General features: G+C 32.2%; 1 pseudogene; it reads right to left on the reverse strand.

The window, feature by feature from the left end:
* Window positions 1-8,833: 8,833 nt before the first annotated feature.
* On the reverse strand, window positions 8,834-14,440 carry LOC136232943 (cysteine-rich receptor-like protein kinase 10; annotated as a pseudogene).
* Between the last annotated feature and the right edge of the window lie 1,189 nt (window positions 14,441-15,629).

Raw genomic sequence — 15,629 nt, forward strand, 5'->3', positions numbered from 1 at the left:
TTAAGATTTATTATTCCAATAAAACCAAATATTAATATTATATAATTATATTTGAAAATAATATTCTTATATGTTAAACAATGGTAAATAATTAATATTAAGGGAAGTTTAAGTACGTTTTTGTACTATTTTATTTGAACAAGTTTACAGTGCTTAACAAAATATATTTGTCATTATTAGAATTATTAAAAACAAAAAACAAAAAAAATAATAACTGTTTCATTTACGGTACAACTCTAATCCCTATCTATATAATATATATGAAAGCTTATTTGTTTTTTTTGGGGAGGGAGGCCGCAAACCCCAATTTGATATTCTGAAAGAAAAAAAGAACTTAGATACTACCCATGTACGGTTTGAAGATGGATCATCATCGCTTCGTAATTTAGCGTTCTTTTCGGAATAGAGGTTAGTGGTTAATTATAAGTCTAGTGATATTGTTTGTATGTTCTTTGTATTTGATTGTTAAATTGGTAGTTGATGTGTTCGTTGATTAATGTGTTAAGTTTGTGAATATGAAACGATTGATGATGTCTATCCTTTTTATTTTTCAATGATAATATTGATGATGTCTGAAAACGAAGGGACTGATGTGACTTGCCTAATGAGTGCAGATCGTGGCATAATTATTTTTGAGGAAAACGAATGTTGGATGTCTTTGGTAAAGAAAGGAATTGTGAATAATTAAAAACTTGTCTTGACGAAATATATTCAATGGTTCATTCGTGTACGTGTTGATGGTATATTTGGTTGAGTTGAGATATGATTTGCTAGGCACTTGTCTTTGAGGATAGTGTCGGAGTATCTCGGAATGCAGAGATACTTTGTGCTATTTTTGCTACGCACCGGGATGGTGCGGGGATACCTGGCGGAGAGCGGTATACTGTGCTGTTGATTATGATGAGATTGTGATATTTTGAATTGACCGGTGAACCATTGGGTATATCTCTTCTTGACAAGCAGGGCCCTTAGATAGATGTTAATAAATAAATAACTAAAGTTGTGTTTTGATGTTTGGGTTGCCTATTAATTATTAAATGCATGTAGACTGAATTGTATGTGCGTGTCGTTGTGCTATGTATATAATTAACTATCTTACTGAGCCTCCCAAGCTCACCCCACTCTCCATCAGTTTTCTTTTCAGGTTAAAAGTATTAATTGACTAGCGGTTCAATTGTCAGGATGATCAATATGTTAAACTATGTTGCAGTCTATAGTAAAAATATAGACTTATTGTAAGTTTTAAGGTGTAAAGCTTTGATCAATTAATAAATCGGTGTATTTAAAATATCTACTTGTTTTAATGATGTTTTAGTTGTCTATTATAGCTAAATGTTAATTAAATAAAACGGTTTTTGATACGGGTGTTACACCTGATATGGTAGGGGATTTTTAAAGCCCAAATAAGCTTCCAGACTACAGAGATGGAACTTTCCTCATTCTGATTGAAGGCCTCAAAGGCAGACTTACAGGTATAAGCCCCGTTTTTAGACAAGGCCCAACAATGAATATCCTTATCTTCCTCCTTATTACTTATCTTAACCCCTCTAATCCTTAGCTTCATTAATAACACTTTGTTATTGTCCTTGGCTTGTCTAATCCCCAGGCCACCCATGTTTTTAGGTTGACAAACCTCCTTCCAAGGAACCAGGTGGATCTTTTTCCCCTCCGTGGAGTCCCCCAAAAGGAAGCGACGATTAATTTTATCAATATCATTAAGAACAGGCTCATGCAGCCTACATGCTTGCATAATATGATTCGGGACCGCACCATTGACAGACTGAATCAAAGTAAGACGGCCCGCCAGAGAGAGAGATCTAGCTTTCCAGCTGGCACAATTCGCACTAGTTTTGTCAATAGTCTCTTTAAAGGATGCTTTGGAGACTCTATCACTATGAAGAGGAACCCCCAGATACTTACCCAAAGAATTAGTCAAAGGAATACCAGAGATTTCACTCAGTTTTTTGCAGACACTCTTACTCATGTTTTTAGAACACAACATCCTGGATTTTTGGATATTGAGTTTTTGGCCAGAAGTAGTTAAGGATGTCCATAACCACACCAATTTGCTCCTCATTCCCCTCCAGAAAAATCATAACATCATCCGCGAAAAACAAATGGGTGATCGATGGACAGAATCTGTTAATGGCAATCGGGTGGAAGTTACCATTATCCACAGCTTCTTGGATAAGATGAGACAACGTTTCCATAGCAATAATAAATAAGAAAGGGCTCATAGGATCCCCTTGCCGGATACTCCGAGAAGGAGTAAACTCTTCAGACATATCACCATTGATCAGAACCTGAAAACAAGGAGAAGAAATGCAGGTCTCGATCAATCTCCTCCAGCTATTCGGGATGCCAGCTCTCTTCAGACTATCCAGAAGAAAATTCCAGTTTAAGCGGTCATAAGCTTTCTCCAGATCCTGCTTAAGAGCTACAAAACCTTTCCTACCCTTCTTTATTTTCATGGAATGAACCATCTCCTGGGCTATAACAACATTGTCCATCATCTGTCTGCCAGGAACGAAACTTCCTTGGTTTTGGCTAATAATATCAGGAAGAATACACCTGAGCCTGTTAGCCACAATTTTTGTTATAGCTTTGTACAAAACATTACACAGACTAATAGGCGTCATTTGTAAAAAGGAGGAAGGTTTCTCAACTTTCGGAATCAAGACCAGAAGAGTTTTATTAACAAGCCTAATATCCTCAGTACCATTGAAAACACCTTTAATAAAACTATAAATACCTTCATTCATCGTATCCCAATGCTTGTGGTAGAAACAGGCAGGAATCCCATCAATTCTAGGAGCTTTGGTGGCTCCTATACTAGAGAAGGCCAGATCAATCTCTTTTTGGTCAATAGGATGAAAGACTTCCTGAATAGCTTCCTCATCCAAACTAGGAAAAGAATTCCTAGACAGAGCTTTATTCGGATCCACACTCTCCTCCTTGAATAAGTCTTTATAAAAATTAAGGGCCAATCGACGAATGTCCTCATCCTCATAGACCCAGTCTCCATTTGAGTCTTTGATAACATCGATCTGATTCCTCTACCTTCTAATAATAGTAGAAAGGTGAAAAAATCTGGTATTTCGATCTCCATCTTTAATCCAGACCTTTCTTGATTTTTGAAACCAAAGGAACTCTTCCTGCCTCAACACAGCTTCTAATTCCTTCTGGAGAGATCTAAGAAGACAATTCAGACTAGGATCAAATCTTACCTCCAAATTGCATTGAATGCCTTCAACTGTTTTGTATATTAAGTCTATTATTTAATTAGCTATATTTCATCTCGAACAATAATTATTTAAAAAAAAAAAAATTCTCGAACAATAATTATCACCTACAGGGGTTGTCACTTTGATCCGATGTGTGGACTTGACTTCGGACAAGTCAAGCCAAATTAAATTGTACCGTTGAAGAAAACTCCAGATATGCCGATCAATTTATATAAAGATTTGTAAAAGAAAAATAAATTAGATAAGACATTTTAATTAGTTATATATATATATATATATATATATATATATATATATATATATATATAGTTGATTTGATATAATTTATTGGTTTAATATATCAACGGCCCTCTAAATTTGTCCAAAAAGGTTGATTGACTTTCTGAATTTACATATTGTCTTGTTAGTTCTTTAAACTTGCTTAAAATAACCTATTGATGACCTGAATTTGTTTAGAGTGACATATTGTCCCTACGAACTTACTTACAGTGGTTCATTTGTTCCATGAACTTGTTAAGTGATATATATTGCAATTTATCTAAATCTGTAAAAAAAAAAAAAAAAATTAAGACTTAAAAAATAAAGGTCTAATTCGTGATTTTAAGTTTTTAAAACAAATTAACTTTCTGTTTTGTATATTTTTATAACGTTTTTATAGATTTAAAGACTTAACCATGATATTTTAAGCAAGTTTTGGAGATTAATAGATCCAAATGAGCTCTGATACCAAAATAATGTAGAAAGGATCGAGCGAAGAAATGCATTGATTTTAATCCAAAATCAAAAAAAAAAAAAAAACGAGCCAAGGTTGAAGGAATTAAGGAAAATTCTCAATTTTGAGTTAAGAACTCTAACTTTGTCTTCAAAGAAAAAAAAAATATTTTTTATCATAAAAAGGTCGGTTTTATAAAGAAAAATGTGAATTTATACTCTATAAATCCCAGGAGAAAAAATTAACTAAAATCTCACACTTAAAAAACATAAAAAAAACAAGAAAATACTCAACAATAATAAAATTTTAATTCTGAAATGATTCGGGATCGGCTAACATGAATAGTGATACGAAACCGTAAAATTAAATCGTATCAGCGACCAGTGGTGAATACATGATTGCTCGTTTGGGGGCCGATTTTACACGTGGCGTGTAATTTGTTTTTTTTTTGCTAAATCGATGTCTAATAAAAAAAATCGGATTTAGACAGGGCCTAATAGTAAAAATTTAGATTTAAGAAAGGTTTAAAAGACCAAAAAAATTAGAAATTTGGATTTAATTAGGACCTAACAGGGCAAAAAATTTAAAATTTTGGATTTAGAGAGTGCCTACTAGATGAAAAAAATTAGAAATTTGGATTTAATTAGGGTCTAACAGGCCAAAAAATTAGAAATTTGGACTTAGAGAGGACTTAACGTGGGCCAATTTTGGATACTAATATAGCACCCGGGCTAAATTTCTTGGAAACAGGAGGCTGTAATCACCACAACATTATATCTTGTGGAGACAAGGGGCCGAAACTATTAATGACCATGGTGGTTCCGGCGGTTGGAGGGGTCCGACCCTCCTATCTCTGCCCCTGTTAGCGATACAAATTCTCTACCTTCATTCTGTTCTATCCACTACCATATTTTCTTCGATCCTCAATAAACTCATAAAAGATAAAAAAAAAATATATAACATAAAAAATAGTATAAATTTCAAATAAAACCCCTATGGTTTCATTAATTTTCAGATAAAGGACTGTGGTTTACTTTTGTCAAAACGAGGATTGAGGTTTTCAACTTTAGCAAAATAAGGACTTTTTCGATTGATACTATTAAAATCACCATTGACGACTTCAAAAATGACATATTTTAAGAACTACTAATATTCTAAACAACTTTAATTCTTCAACTTTTTTTATTTTAAGATTATTTATATGATATTTGGTAAAGAGAGAGAAAGTTAATGTTTAGAGAGAGAAAGTTCCAAAAAACATGATTTTCGAAAATCGAAAATGTAGTTCCATAAAAAATATGACATTGAAATACTTTAATTCTTGAAAATTTTCATTTTCAGATAGTTAAAGTTGGTTTTAATATCATTAATCCAAGTGTGAAACCTCAATTCTCGTTTTGACAAAAAGTAAACTACAGTACTTTATCTGAAAATTAGTGAAACTATTGGGATTTTATTTAAAATTTACCCTAAAAAATAAAATTGCAATCGAATAAAACAGGAATGATCAAAAGAAAAATAAACCCAAATGAACGAGGGACTAATCAGCATAAATATCATGAGAAGAGATCAAGAAAGAAAAAAGGGAAAAAGATTAGCTTTCTTAGTCCATGCCCATGTTTTACTGTTTTTCATTTTCCCGCTTCGCTTCTCATCCGATTTTCTCTCGATTTTCATATATTAATTCTCTTCGGAAGACCTCAATGGCCCTGTTTGGGAATTAGCGGTTAGCTGATTACATTAGCTGATTTGACTAGCTGTTTTTGTAGACATGTTTGGTAAAAATTAGCTGATTGATAATAGCGGTTTATGCAAAAAGACGAATAAGGGCATTTCTATTTTTAATACATAAAAATATATTTAAAATAATTAGGGTTAAAGAAGTCTATTAATTTTAATATTGCAAAACGCTAATTGAAAAAGCTCTTAAAATGAGCTTTTTCTAAATTAGCGTTTTCATCCCAAAACTCTCTCCCAAACTTCTCTCCCCCAAACATTCCAATCAGCGGTTTCAGTGGTCAAACCGCTAAAGTTGGTCAAAACCGCTCTTTTTATCCCAAAACGCTATTTACCAAACAGGGCCAATATTTTCTTTTATGAATTAATATATTCGTCATTAAATAAAATGGCTTGATTTTCTTTCGATCGATGCTTCTGGATGGTCCATTTTATGTCTCGATTGGCTTGATCATTTGAGTTTATCTCTTTTTCATTCTTTATTAATTTGATGTTCTTATCTATACCACGTGTTATAATGATAGATAAATAAAGGAATAGAGAATGAATGATAAACGGGATGTTGACTGTGCTGGAGGTGTCAAGGTGCCAACCTAGTTGGGATATCCGACCTTCCTTCGAATCCCAACCTTTATTCAAAAAGGAATAGAGAATGGAAACAACGTTGCGGTAAAATATCAATTTAATGTTATAAACAAACCCATTTCATTTTAAGGGTGTTTTTTTTTGGTTAAATTCACCGGGTCAATGAATTTATATGGTTGTATCAAAATGGTCATTCAACTTCAATTTATCTTAATAAAATCATTCAACTTTGAGTTTCATCTCAATTAGGTTATTTAGACGATTTCAGTGATTAAAAATCACCGGAACGATGACATACGTGACACGTCTGCACGAGTTAACTCAAATATTTGATCGAAATGACACATGATATCCACGTATGCACCACATGGCTATCACATGTCGGTTACTTCTATAAAAAAACAAAATTTAGTTTTTTCATAAACATAACCGACACGTGGATGTCATGTGTCGTTTCAGTCAGAGATTTGAGTTGGCTCATGCTGGTATGTCACCTACGTTATCATTTCGATGTTTTTTAATCACTGAAATCGTTAGGGTGACCTAATTGAGACAAAACTCAAAGTTAAATGATTTTATTGAGATATATTGGAGTTGAGTGACCAGTTTGAGACAACCATGTAAGATCAATGGTGCATTTAACCCGTGTTTTTTGACCGAATGAATCAGCAAAAAAAACCGATGATTTGTTTCAGTATAAGAGGTGTAAACACGGTCGGATCGAAATTTTATAATAAGCAGAGTGTTTCAATACTTATAGATGTTTAATTATTATTATTTTTTTCCAACAAATGAGAATTAGTCTGAATGTAGAACTAGCTTAAAAGTATCGTGGTGGTGATCTAGACCATTCAAAATTACATTGTGATAATGAAAAAGTTTAAAGTTAAACTATACTTACTTTGTTTTTTACAAAGTAAGTCTTACTTTGTTTTTTTCACCATTTGATGGTAATGAACTTTGACAAAATAAGTTCATCCAATGCAGTATTGATCACATACACCTTAATGAGCAGGTAGAATTTGCTCATTTACCGTTAGATCTAGGCTTATTAGAATCCTAAGGTGGAGATTCAAAACATCATGAGGCTTAGATTTAATAAACCTTATTCATTTGCTCATTAAAGTGCATGTGAAAATTCCTGCATCAAATGGTAGAAAAAACAAAGTAAAACTTACTTTATCAAAAACAAAATAAACATACGATGCACAAGTTTATTATTAATTTTTATTCGAAAAAATGTCAAACCTTATACAACGTATTAAATAGAGTTTTCTTTTTTGTGCTTAAAAAAAAAGAAATTAGAGTTTTCCGACAATTAATACCATTAATTGGTAAGTTGTGGAAAAGTTTACAATTGTCTTTGTCGTGGTCTAATACCATTAATTGGTAAGTTGTGAAGTTGCTTCCTTGTCGGAAAAAGATCAAACAGTGAAATAGAAGAAAAAAGAGCAATTTTTAAGAACCGTAGATTTTTCGTTATCCACAGCTTTGACTTATAAAGACTTTTGGAGTCAACTGACCAATAGTCTTCGAACCAAACAAACTCAGTTACTCACTAATTATTAAAGATAAACAATATCAAACTCATTGATTGTGGAAGATAAGACTTCGTTTTCACGGCCACCACAAAATTACGTTTCTCAGTATAGTTTTCGTGCAATATAGTTGGGAAGTCAATTTTATATATAATGCGTTCGTGTGTAAATATTTTTTTTTTCTAAATCGAATTTGTTCAATTTTTTTCCTATACATATACATATTGTTATTTGAGTGGTTCAGAATCAATTTCTATATATACAATTGTAAAACTTTTTAAAATTAAGTGAGATTGATATTATAAAAGTAAAATTGTGTGGTTTTGGATAAAATTAGAGAAATTAATTTTTTTTTGAATCAAAAGAGAAATTAACGTTATGGACAAAAACTGAAATTGCAAATAACAAATTTGAAATTGTAATTAGGATTGATGAATCTTCTGCGTCTGGAGTTAAAATTTGGCCTTGTGTTATGGATGATAACTACTGTGATTGATTAGATGAAGAATTGTATGAATGTATAAATCGAAGACTAGAATTTGTGTTGAGGGATGTTTTTAAGCTTTCAGGGAAGATGGCAATAGTGACTTGATGGAAATTTGGTTTCAAACAAATTGAAGGCTCAGAGAATGAAATTAAAGACTTAAGCACGAAATCAAAGCTTTAGAATGAAGCTTGATCGTTTGAGAAGAATGAATTTTGGAAAAAGAGGAAGAACTGAATTTTGGTTGGGGTTTGGAAAGATGGTTTAGTGTCCTTTTTAATTTTTATAATCCAAACTTCAATTCTCATGAACTTCTATTTTTATTCCCATTATTCCCATTAATCATAATGTGGAGTTTTATGGCAAAAAACGTAGGTAGTGGACGATTTTATGCTGAGAAAATGGTATTGAGAACCTCGTCTCTCTGAGATTAGAACAAATCTCATAATAAAATTAATTTTTTTTTATTATTTTTGCTAATTTTTGATATTTTTGGATATTCTAATAATTTTTATTATTATTTTCACCCCAACAAATACTAATTTTTATTTATAATACATCGATCAACGTATATATAGAAACTATACAATACTCTTTAATCAGTACAGTACTAATTAATTGATATCACTTGTACATATTTATTTCTTAATACAAATTATCTCACATAAAGTGGTACACACCGTTCATTTAATTTCTCGAATATATTATTGGAGGAATATGGTGGACCTCAGGAATATTCATATGGACCTTAATGACCAAGTAAATTTGGTCATTCACCGTTAGATCTAGAATTATTAAATCTAAGTTGTAGGATGCTTCGAATCTCCACCTTAACGTTTTAATAAACCTAAATCTAATGGTGAATGACCAAATACTGCATGGTCATTAAGGTCCATGTGATCAAAACCGGATAGGCCTATCGAGAATGTAGTTCAGTAACAGACATTTCATTCACTGATTGAGCAGTGGAATATGTCCTTGAATCCACATCTTTTAGTGGCATAGTCTCACCCAATCTGCTTTGCATAACAAAACCAGGTGGTTGAGGCACTGGTAGGGTTACAGAATCACTATTGAGCATTAAAACTATTGTTGCCATTGTAGGTCTGTCTTTTGGATCTTCTTGAACACATAATAACCCAATTTGAATGCATCTTAATACTTCATTTTTTGAATATGAATCTTCCAAAACTGGATCCAACACTTCTATAGGTGTTCCCTCTTTCCAATTTTTCCACACCTGTAAGCAAATTTACGAGCGGAAAAATAAAGTAATAATAAAATACGAGCGGAAAAATAAGTAAAAAAGAGACAAATTTACGTGGAGGATCCTTTTGAAAATCATAGAGCACCGGAAATATTTTATTAATTAATAATAATAATAATAATAACAGAAATACAAGAATTAAGATTCTCAATTGTGGATTTCTAAATACCGCTCCAATTTTACTTATCGCTGTTCTTATTTGGACTTTTTTTTTCCCTTTTTATAATTTTGATCAAAAACTGAAAATTCTTTCTCCAAAATCACTAACCTGAATAACAATAATTAAAATTATGAAAATAATTGATGCGTGGCAACCCGAGAACCATGACAATTGATGATTACGAGTGGGAAACATTAAAATTTACTTTTTTTTATCAAATAAATCATGAAAATCATGTATGCTTTTTGTGACGAATTTGCATTTTGCGTCACAAAAAATTGGATGATTTTGCATTTTCGTCTTAAAAAATTGGATGATTTTATGTTTTTCGTCACAAAAAATGTAACGATTTGTCATAAATATTTTTATGCCTAGACGAATGAATCTCCCGCCAGGCCTTCCCGCCTGCCCATAGGCCAGACGGAAGATTCATCCGACTACCCATAGGCCAGGCAGGAGATTCATCCGTCTAGGCATAAATTTTTTTTATGAAAAATCATCAAATTGTCTAAATAAAGACAGTGATAAGTAATTTGGGGTGGTAAATAGCAACACTCTTTTCAATTTCACCCAAAACTTGAGGTATATGATAATTTAGGAGACAGTTGGAATACTCATATGTAGCCTTTCTGAACTCTCAACTCTCTCTATTAATTCTCACTCTTTTCTAGGAGTATGAAACTAAATTATTTGCGAAAATATTTGATTTTAAAAGAATATCCAATGCATCCAAAACAGGTGATAAGAGTCCGAATAAAATGGGACTCCCACAATGCTACGTAAGAATGTGTTTTTAATCCGTTATTAATAAGTGAGATAATGTTTTATAACTAAGGAGAAGATTGTATTAATGATGTTTGAAATTGTCCCGGTTTACGAATAACTGTATAATAAAATTGAGTGTTTTGTCCGATAAAGGTAAAATTAAACTTTTTCAATAACTTTAGAGGCAAAAATGATCTTTATCCAATAATATTATCAACTGTTTAGGATAAATTGCTACTTACATAGCTTATAAGATCATCAGCAGCATCCTTTTGGTAGGAAGAATTGTTCTTCTTTCCACATATAATCTCAAGAACTAAGACTCCAAAACTGTACATGTCGGACTTGACAGAAAACTGGCCGTGCATTGAATATTCCGGCGACATGTATTCACTGGAAAACATAACATAATGCAGTAGTAATGGATTAAAATAAGTTTGTCAAATTGAATAGATCGAGAAAGAAAACAAATAAGAAATTTCACAAACTTACTATGTTCCGACGATTTTACTTGTGTTTCCTTGAGTTTGATCCACCTCGAGAATCTTAGCCATACCAAAATCTGAAACCTTCGGATTCATATCTCTATCTAACAAAATTTTACTAGCTTTAAGATCACGATGTATAATTCGTAGCCTAGAATCCTCATGAAGATAAAGAATTCCTCTCGCAATTCCTCCTACAATTTTGTAACGCGTCGACCAATCCAATTGTCCTCATTTTTCCTCATCTGCAGTTGAAAAACCAGATCAAATACTCATGACCAATGGACAAAAATTTATTAAAACCTACAGATTTTTTTTAAGATTATCTGACGAAATTCATCACGAATTCCGTTGTGATGTTAAATCCGTTGCAGATTCTAAATTTAGTAAGACTACAACGGAATTTTATTATTTAGAGACAAATATTTTCCGTTGCCATTCTAAATCTATTTTAACTATTAGGTGGACACTACAAGAAAAAATGCTATCACCAACGGAAATATCTGTCGGTGATTGTCATATTTGCATTGTAATCATGATCACGACGGAAGACCAACAAATATTGATGTGTCGGCATTGACCTATTGTCCCTCCACCCTTGTTCGTGTGCAGGGATGGATCTAGGGGGTCTAAGGGGGCTTGAGAACTCTGTGGTCGTTAGAAAACGCTCAAAAATTCTATAAAAATTGTGTACAAGGCTTTACTTTTTTTCTTTTAAAACACGTAAAAAATATCAATTTAACTCCCATAAATCACGAGAGACCACTAGAAGCACCCCTGTTAATGAATACTGGATTGGTTAGTGCTCGTGTGCGATTTCATCAATCAAACAAGAAAGAATTCGAACCGAAAAGGAAGAATTCAAGGCTTTTGTTGGGAACGTATTCGTATACGAGTATCTTTTCTTCTCCTTCCAAGCAGAATCCGAGCAACCTTACAAGATTCCTGTGTTGGAGCTTGGCTAACAATAAAACTTCATTCTTGAATTCTTCCGAACCTTGTGCAGAGCTTCTGCATAACTTCTTCACAGCTATTTCTTGACCATTAGGATATGTTCCCTGCGAAATTACATACATTGACATTGACATTGACATTGACAAGCTCACTTTAATCAAATCAGGAATGTGCATATGGACAAGTAAAAAAAAAAAATTACCTTGTAAACTTCTCCAAATCTGCCTTCTCCTAACTTGTTATTATCTGAGAAATTATTTGTTGCCACTTGTATTGTGTTTAGATCAATTTGTAAGGACTCCCCGGTAATTTCATCTACACCTACGTTTAAACAAATCCGAGCTCATTGTCAGATATTAATATAAGATTTGTGATTCGACCTTAACTATCAGCTTGAGCTTTTAGTTCAATCGGTTCTATGACATGGTATCAGAGATCAAAAGAAAAATAACAAATTATAACAACAAACAATAATATCAAATAACAGTTAAATCAAACTGGCCGAAATGTTCTTACCACTGCCTTCTCGCGTAGTGTTGCCTTTGTTTTTAGCCCGCCTCCTTAGGAAAATGCAGCCAATGCAAATAAGCAAGACAGAGATAGAAACAGGAGCAACAATGGCAATAATTGTTGCATTTGAGGTACCGCTGCTACCTAAACAAATGAGAAAAAAAAAAGCAAAAAAAATAATTGTTGAATTAAATTATTATTTATTGGATTCGAAACACAAGCAATATATATTTTAATGTTCATTTTCAACTATTTAATCAACCTCAATCATTTTATACAAAATTCTTTCAATAAAGGGTAAGAGTAAAATTTATTGATAAGATTATCTCGTATTTTACGGAAGAAATAATGTTGTCTCCAATTTAATGTTTCTTTTCATATCTCTCTCACGTAAAAAGGTATTATTTATTTAGAATAAAATATTATATAGGTCAAGAGGACCTTTAAAATAAAATTATTCATTTTTTTTATATTAGAGGAACATAGAAAGACACCAAATTGGAACATCTGATTTTCTCCCAAATTTTACCATTATCCTAATAAAATGATCCAATAGTATTTTCATGGAAAAAATTTGAGTTCAATTTTAGGTGTAATATATCATTTTTGTTCAAAAATATTAATTGGATCTCTGAATTTTCAAAATATCCTTATAGCATCATCAATTTACATAAATTGTCTATACAGTCCTCAACTTGCATTAAACATAATCAATTAACTACCCGCTTACAAAAAAAAATTTGCATACAAAAGTTATGTGAAACTTGTTTTCTCTAATATTAGAACTCTATATCCGACTTTGATCGTTTTACTTTTTCAAAACGTATGCAACACAAATTCCGCATATAACCATTTTTTTTTTTTGCAACCCATAGATTAATTGATTAAATTATATGCAAGTTTAGGAGACTAAGGAGGTATTGAAAGGCAAAAAAACAGTTCTACTAGTTTCAAAACATATGCAACACAAATTCCGCATATAACCTACTTTTCATTTCCTGTTTGCCTTTCAATTTTAAAAGGCAGAGTTTAAAGTGTTTGGTTAGACACCTCCTATTGTATTTTATAAATACACAGGAACAACAAATAGCCAAACCGACCATTGAGGCAGCTATTGGACACTTAAAAAAAAGAGAAACATACCTGAAACTGTAGGCGGAGGTGGAAGAATCCCCGGCGCCTGAGTTGATGTGATATTATAAAAGGGGTACACTTCGTAACGCACAATACAACTAGGTGTCAGGTATCGTGCACCTTCATTTCCGCTACAACAGGCGGACAATTCCGAGATAACGAACTCAAGACAATCTCTACAATCGGAGATTGACAGATCCGGCGTGCACTGCACAAGGTTATACAGCGTCTGAAATGTAGTAAAATTGGCTTGTTTGACAGCAAATTTCTTATTTCCCGATGAAGAATTTACAGCCGCAGTTACAGCTTCTCTCAGACTAGTCGCCACTAGACTGCTAAAACGAACATGATCGGTGACATTCAACTTATTCTGCAATAGATACGCCGGCGCGTAGGCCACGGTGGAGAAGAAAGACTGGTTTGAGTAACGTAAAAGGCAGCCCTCGTACCATAGGTAAGCATTTACAGCGACAGGGCAATATTGGATTATGCTTTGAACCGCCGATGTGACACAAGTTTTGCAAAGCTGGTTTGTCAGATCGCCTCGGCAGAGAAAAAGGCCAAACACATCGCCGGCGGTGGTGTAATAGAACCCATTACTGCGGTCTGCGTTCAAGGAAAGAGAAGAGAGGGTTTGGTTTAGATTGGTATGATAGGTGCTGTTCTTGGCGAAAACGGTGGCGTTTCGGCAACGATGATACAGATAAATGATTTGTGAATGACTGATAATGGGAAGGCCTGAAAGGAATACTAAGATTATGAAGAAATTAAGTGAAGTTTTCATTTTATGTGTTTTTTTTGCTTTTCTTGATTAACCCATACCATACCATATTTTATAGGCTCAGCAGCACGTACACTTCTGAAATAAGAGGTGAGAGATATCGACAGACTTAGAGCTTAGAGCTTAGAGCTTAGAGCTGTGTTGTTATTAGTTGTTTGTCATAAACACTAGATATTAGTTGTTTTTTCTATAAAAAAAACAGTTGTTTCAAAATTTTAATAAATAAAATCTATCTCCTATTTAGTATTAAAAGGCAAAAAACAGTTCCAAATAATGGAAATAAACGGAAACACTTAAAGCCCATTTGTTTCGAATGTTCCTGTTTGTTGTTTGTTGTTACTGATAAGCAGTAAATATTAGTTGTTTTTTCTGAAAAAAATATATATTTCAAAATTTTACAAAACACTTTTTTATCTCTTGTTTAGTATTGAAAGATAAAAACAATTCCAACAAATTGAAACAAACGGACACTTAGTTCTCAATATTTTTAGCATATTCTATGCAACTTTATTAGTAGTAACATAAAAAATCATTCAATTTTACAAATGAACAATAGGATGTTCAAATTTTCTTTGAATATAGGTAAAAATCAATCTAAATTAAAGAAAAATATGATAAAATGTAAAAATATTCATAACGTTTAGATGTAGAAACAATTTTATTCATAATGTTTAAAATTGTACAATTTATCTTTAATGTTGGCGGCTAAAAGCAATTTTGTGAATAATAATGTATAAAATTAACTAAACTTGCCAACATTAGAGTTAAATTACTTTTAGCTGCCAATATTAGAACTAAAATTGCAACATTTTAGATATTAAGAGTAAAATTGTTTCTGCCCGTAAATGTTAAGGGCAATTTTACACTTTATTCCTAGAAAAATTAAAGATAAGTTTATATTATTTCATATGCTATAGATAAATTTATACTTGTAAAAAAAATTAATTAACAAAATTGTTTAAGCAAAATTTAAATTAAAAAGGATTTATTTAAGTGTTAGAAAGCAAAGTCAAAATGCACAGCGCACAGCGACTAATTCATTACCACTCATTTCAATTTCCATGGAAGATAATGAGTGTTAGAAATATAATTTCCATTAGTTATATTATATTATATACATATTATTTGAAAAATTTAGAGTCTGTTTAGTTCAACCGTTAGCTAATAATTGCTATTAATATTAGTTGTTTGTTATTGCAGTAAAATATTTGATATTGTTGCCACTTCTTGTTATTAGTTGTTTAATTTATAGTGATTGGTAAAATTAGGTTG

This window comes from Euphorbia lathyris, chromosome 6, assembly GCF_963576675.1.
Source record: "Euphorbia lathyris chromosome 6, ddEupLath1.1, whole genome shotgun sequence".
Lineage (NCBI taxonomy): Eukaryota > Viridiplantae > Streptophyta > Magnoliopsida > Malpighiales > Euphorbiaceae > Euphorbia > Euphorbia lathyris.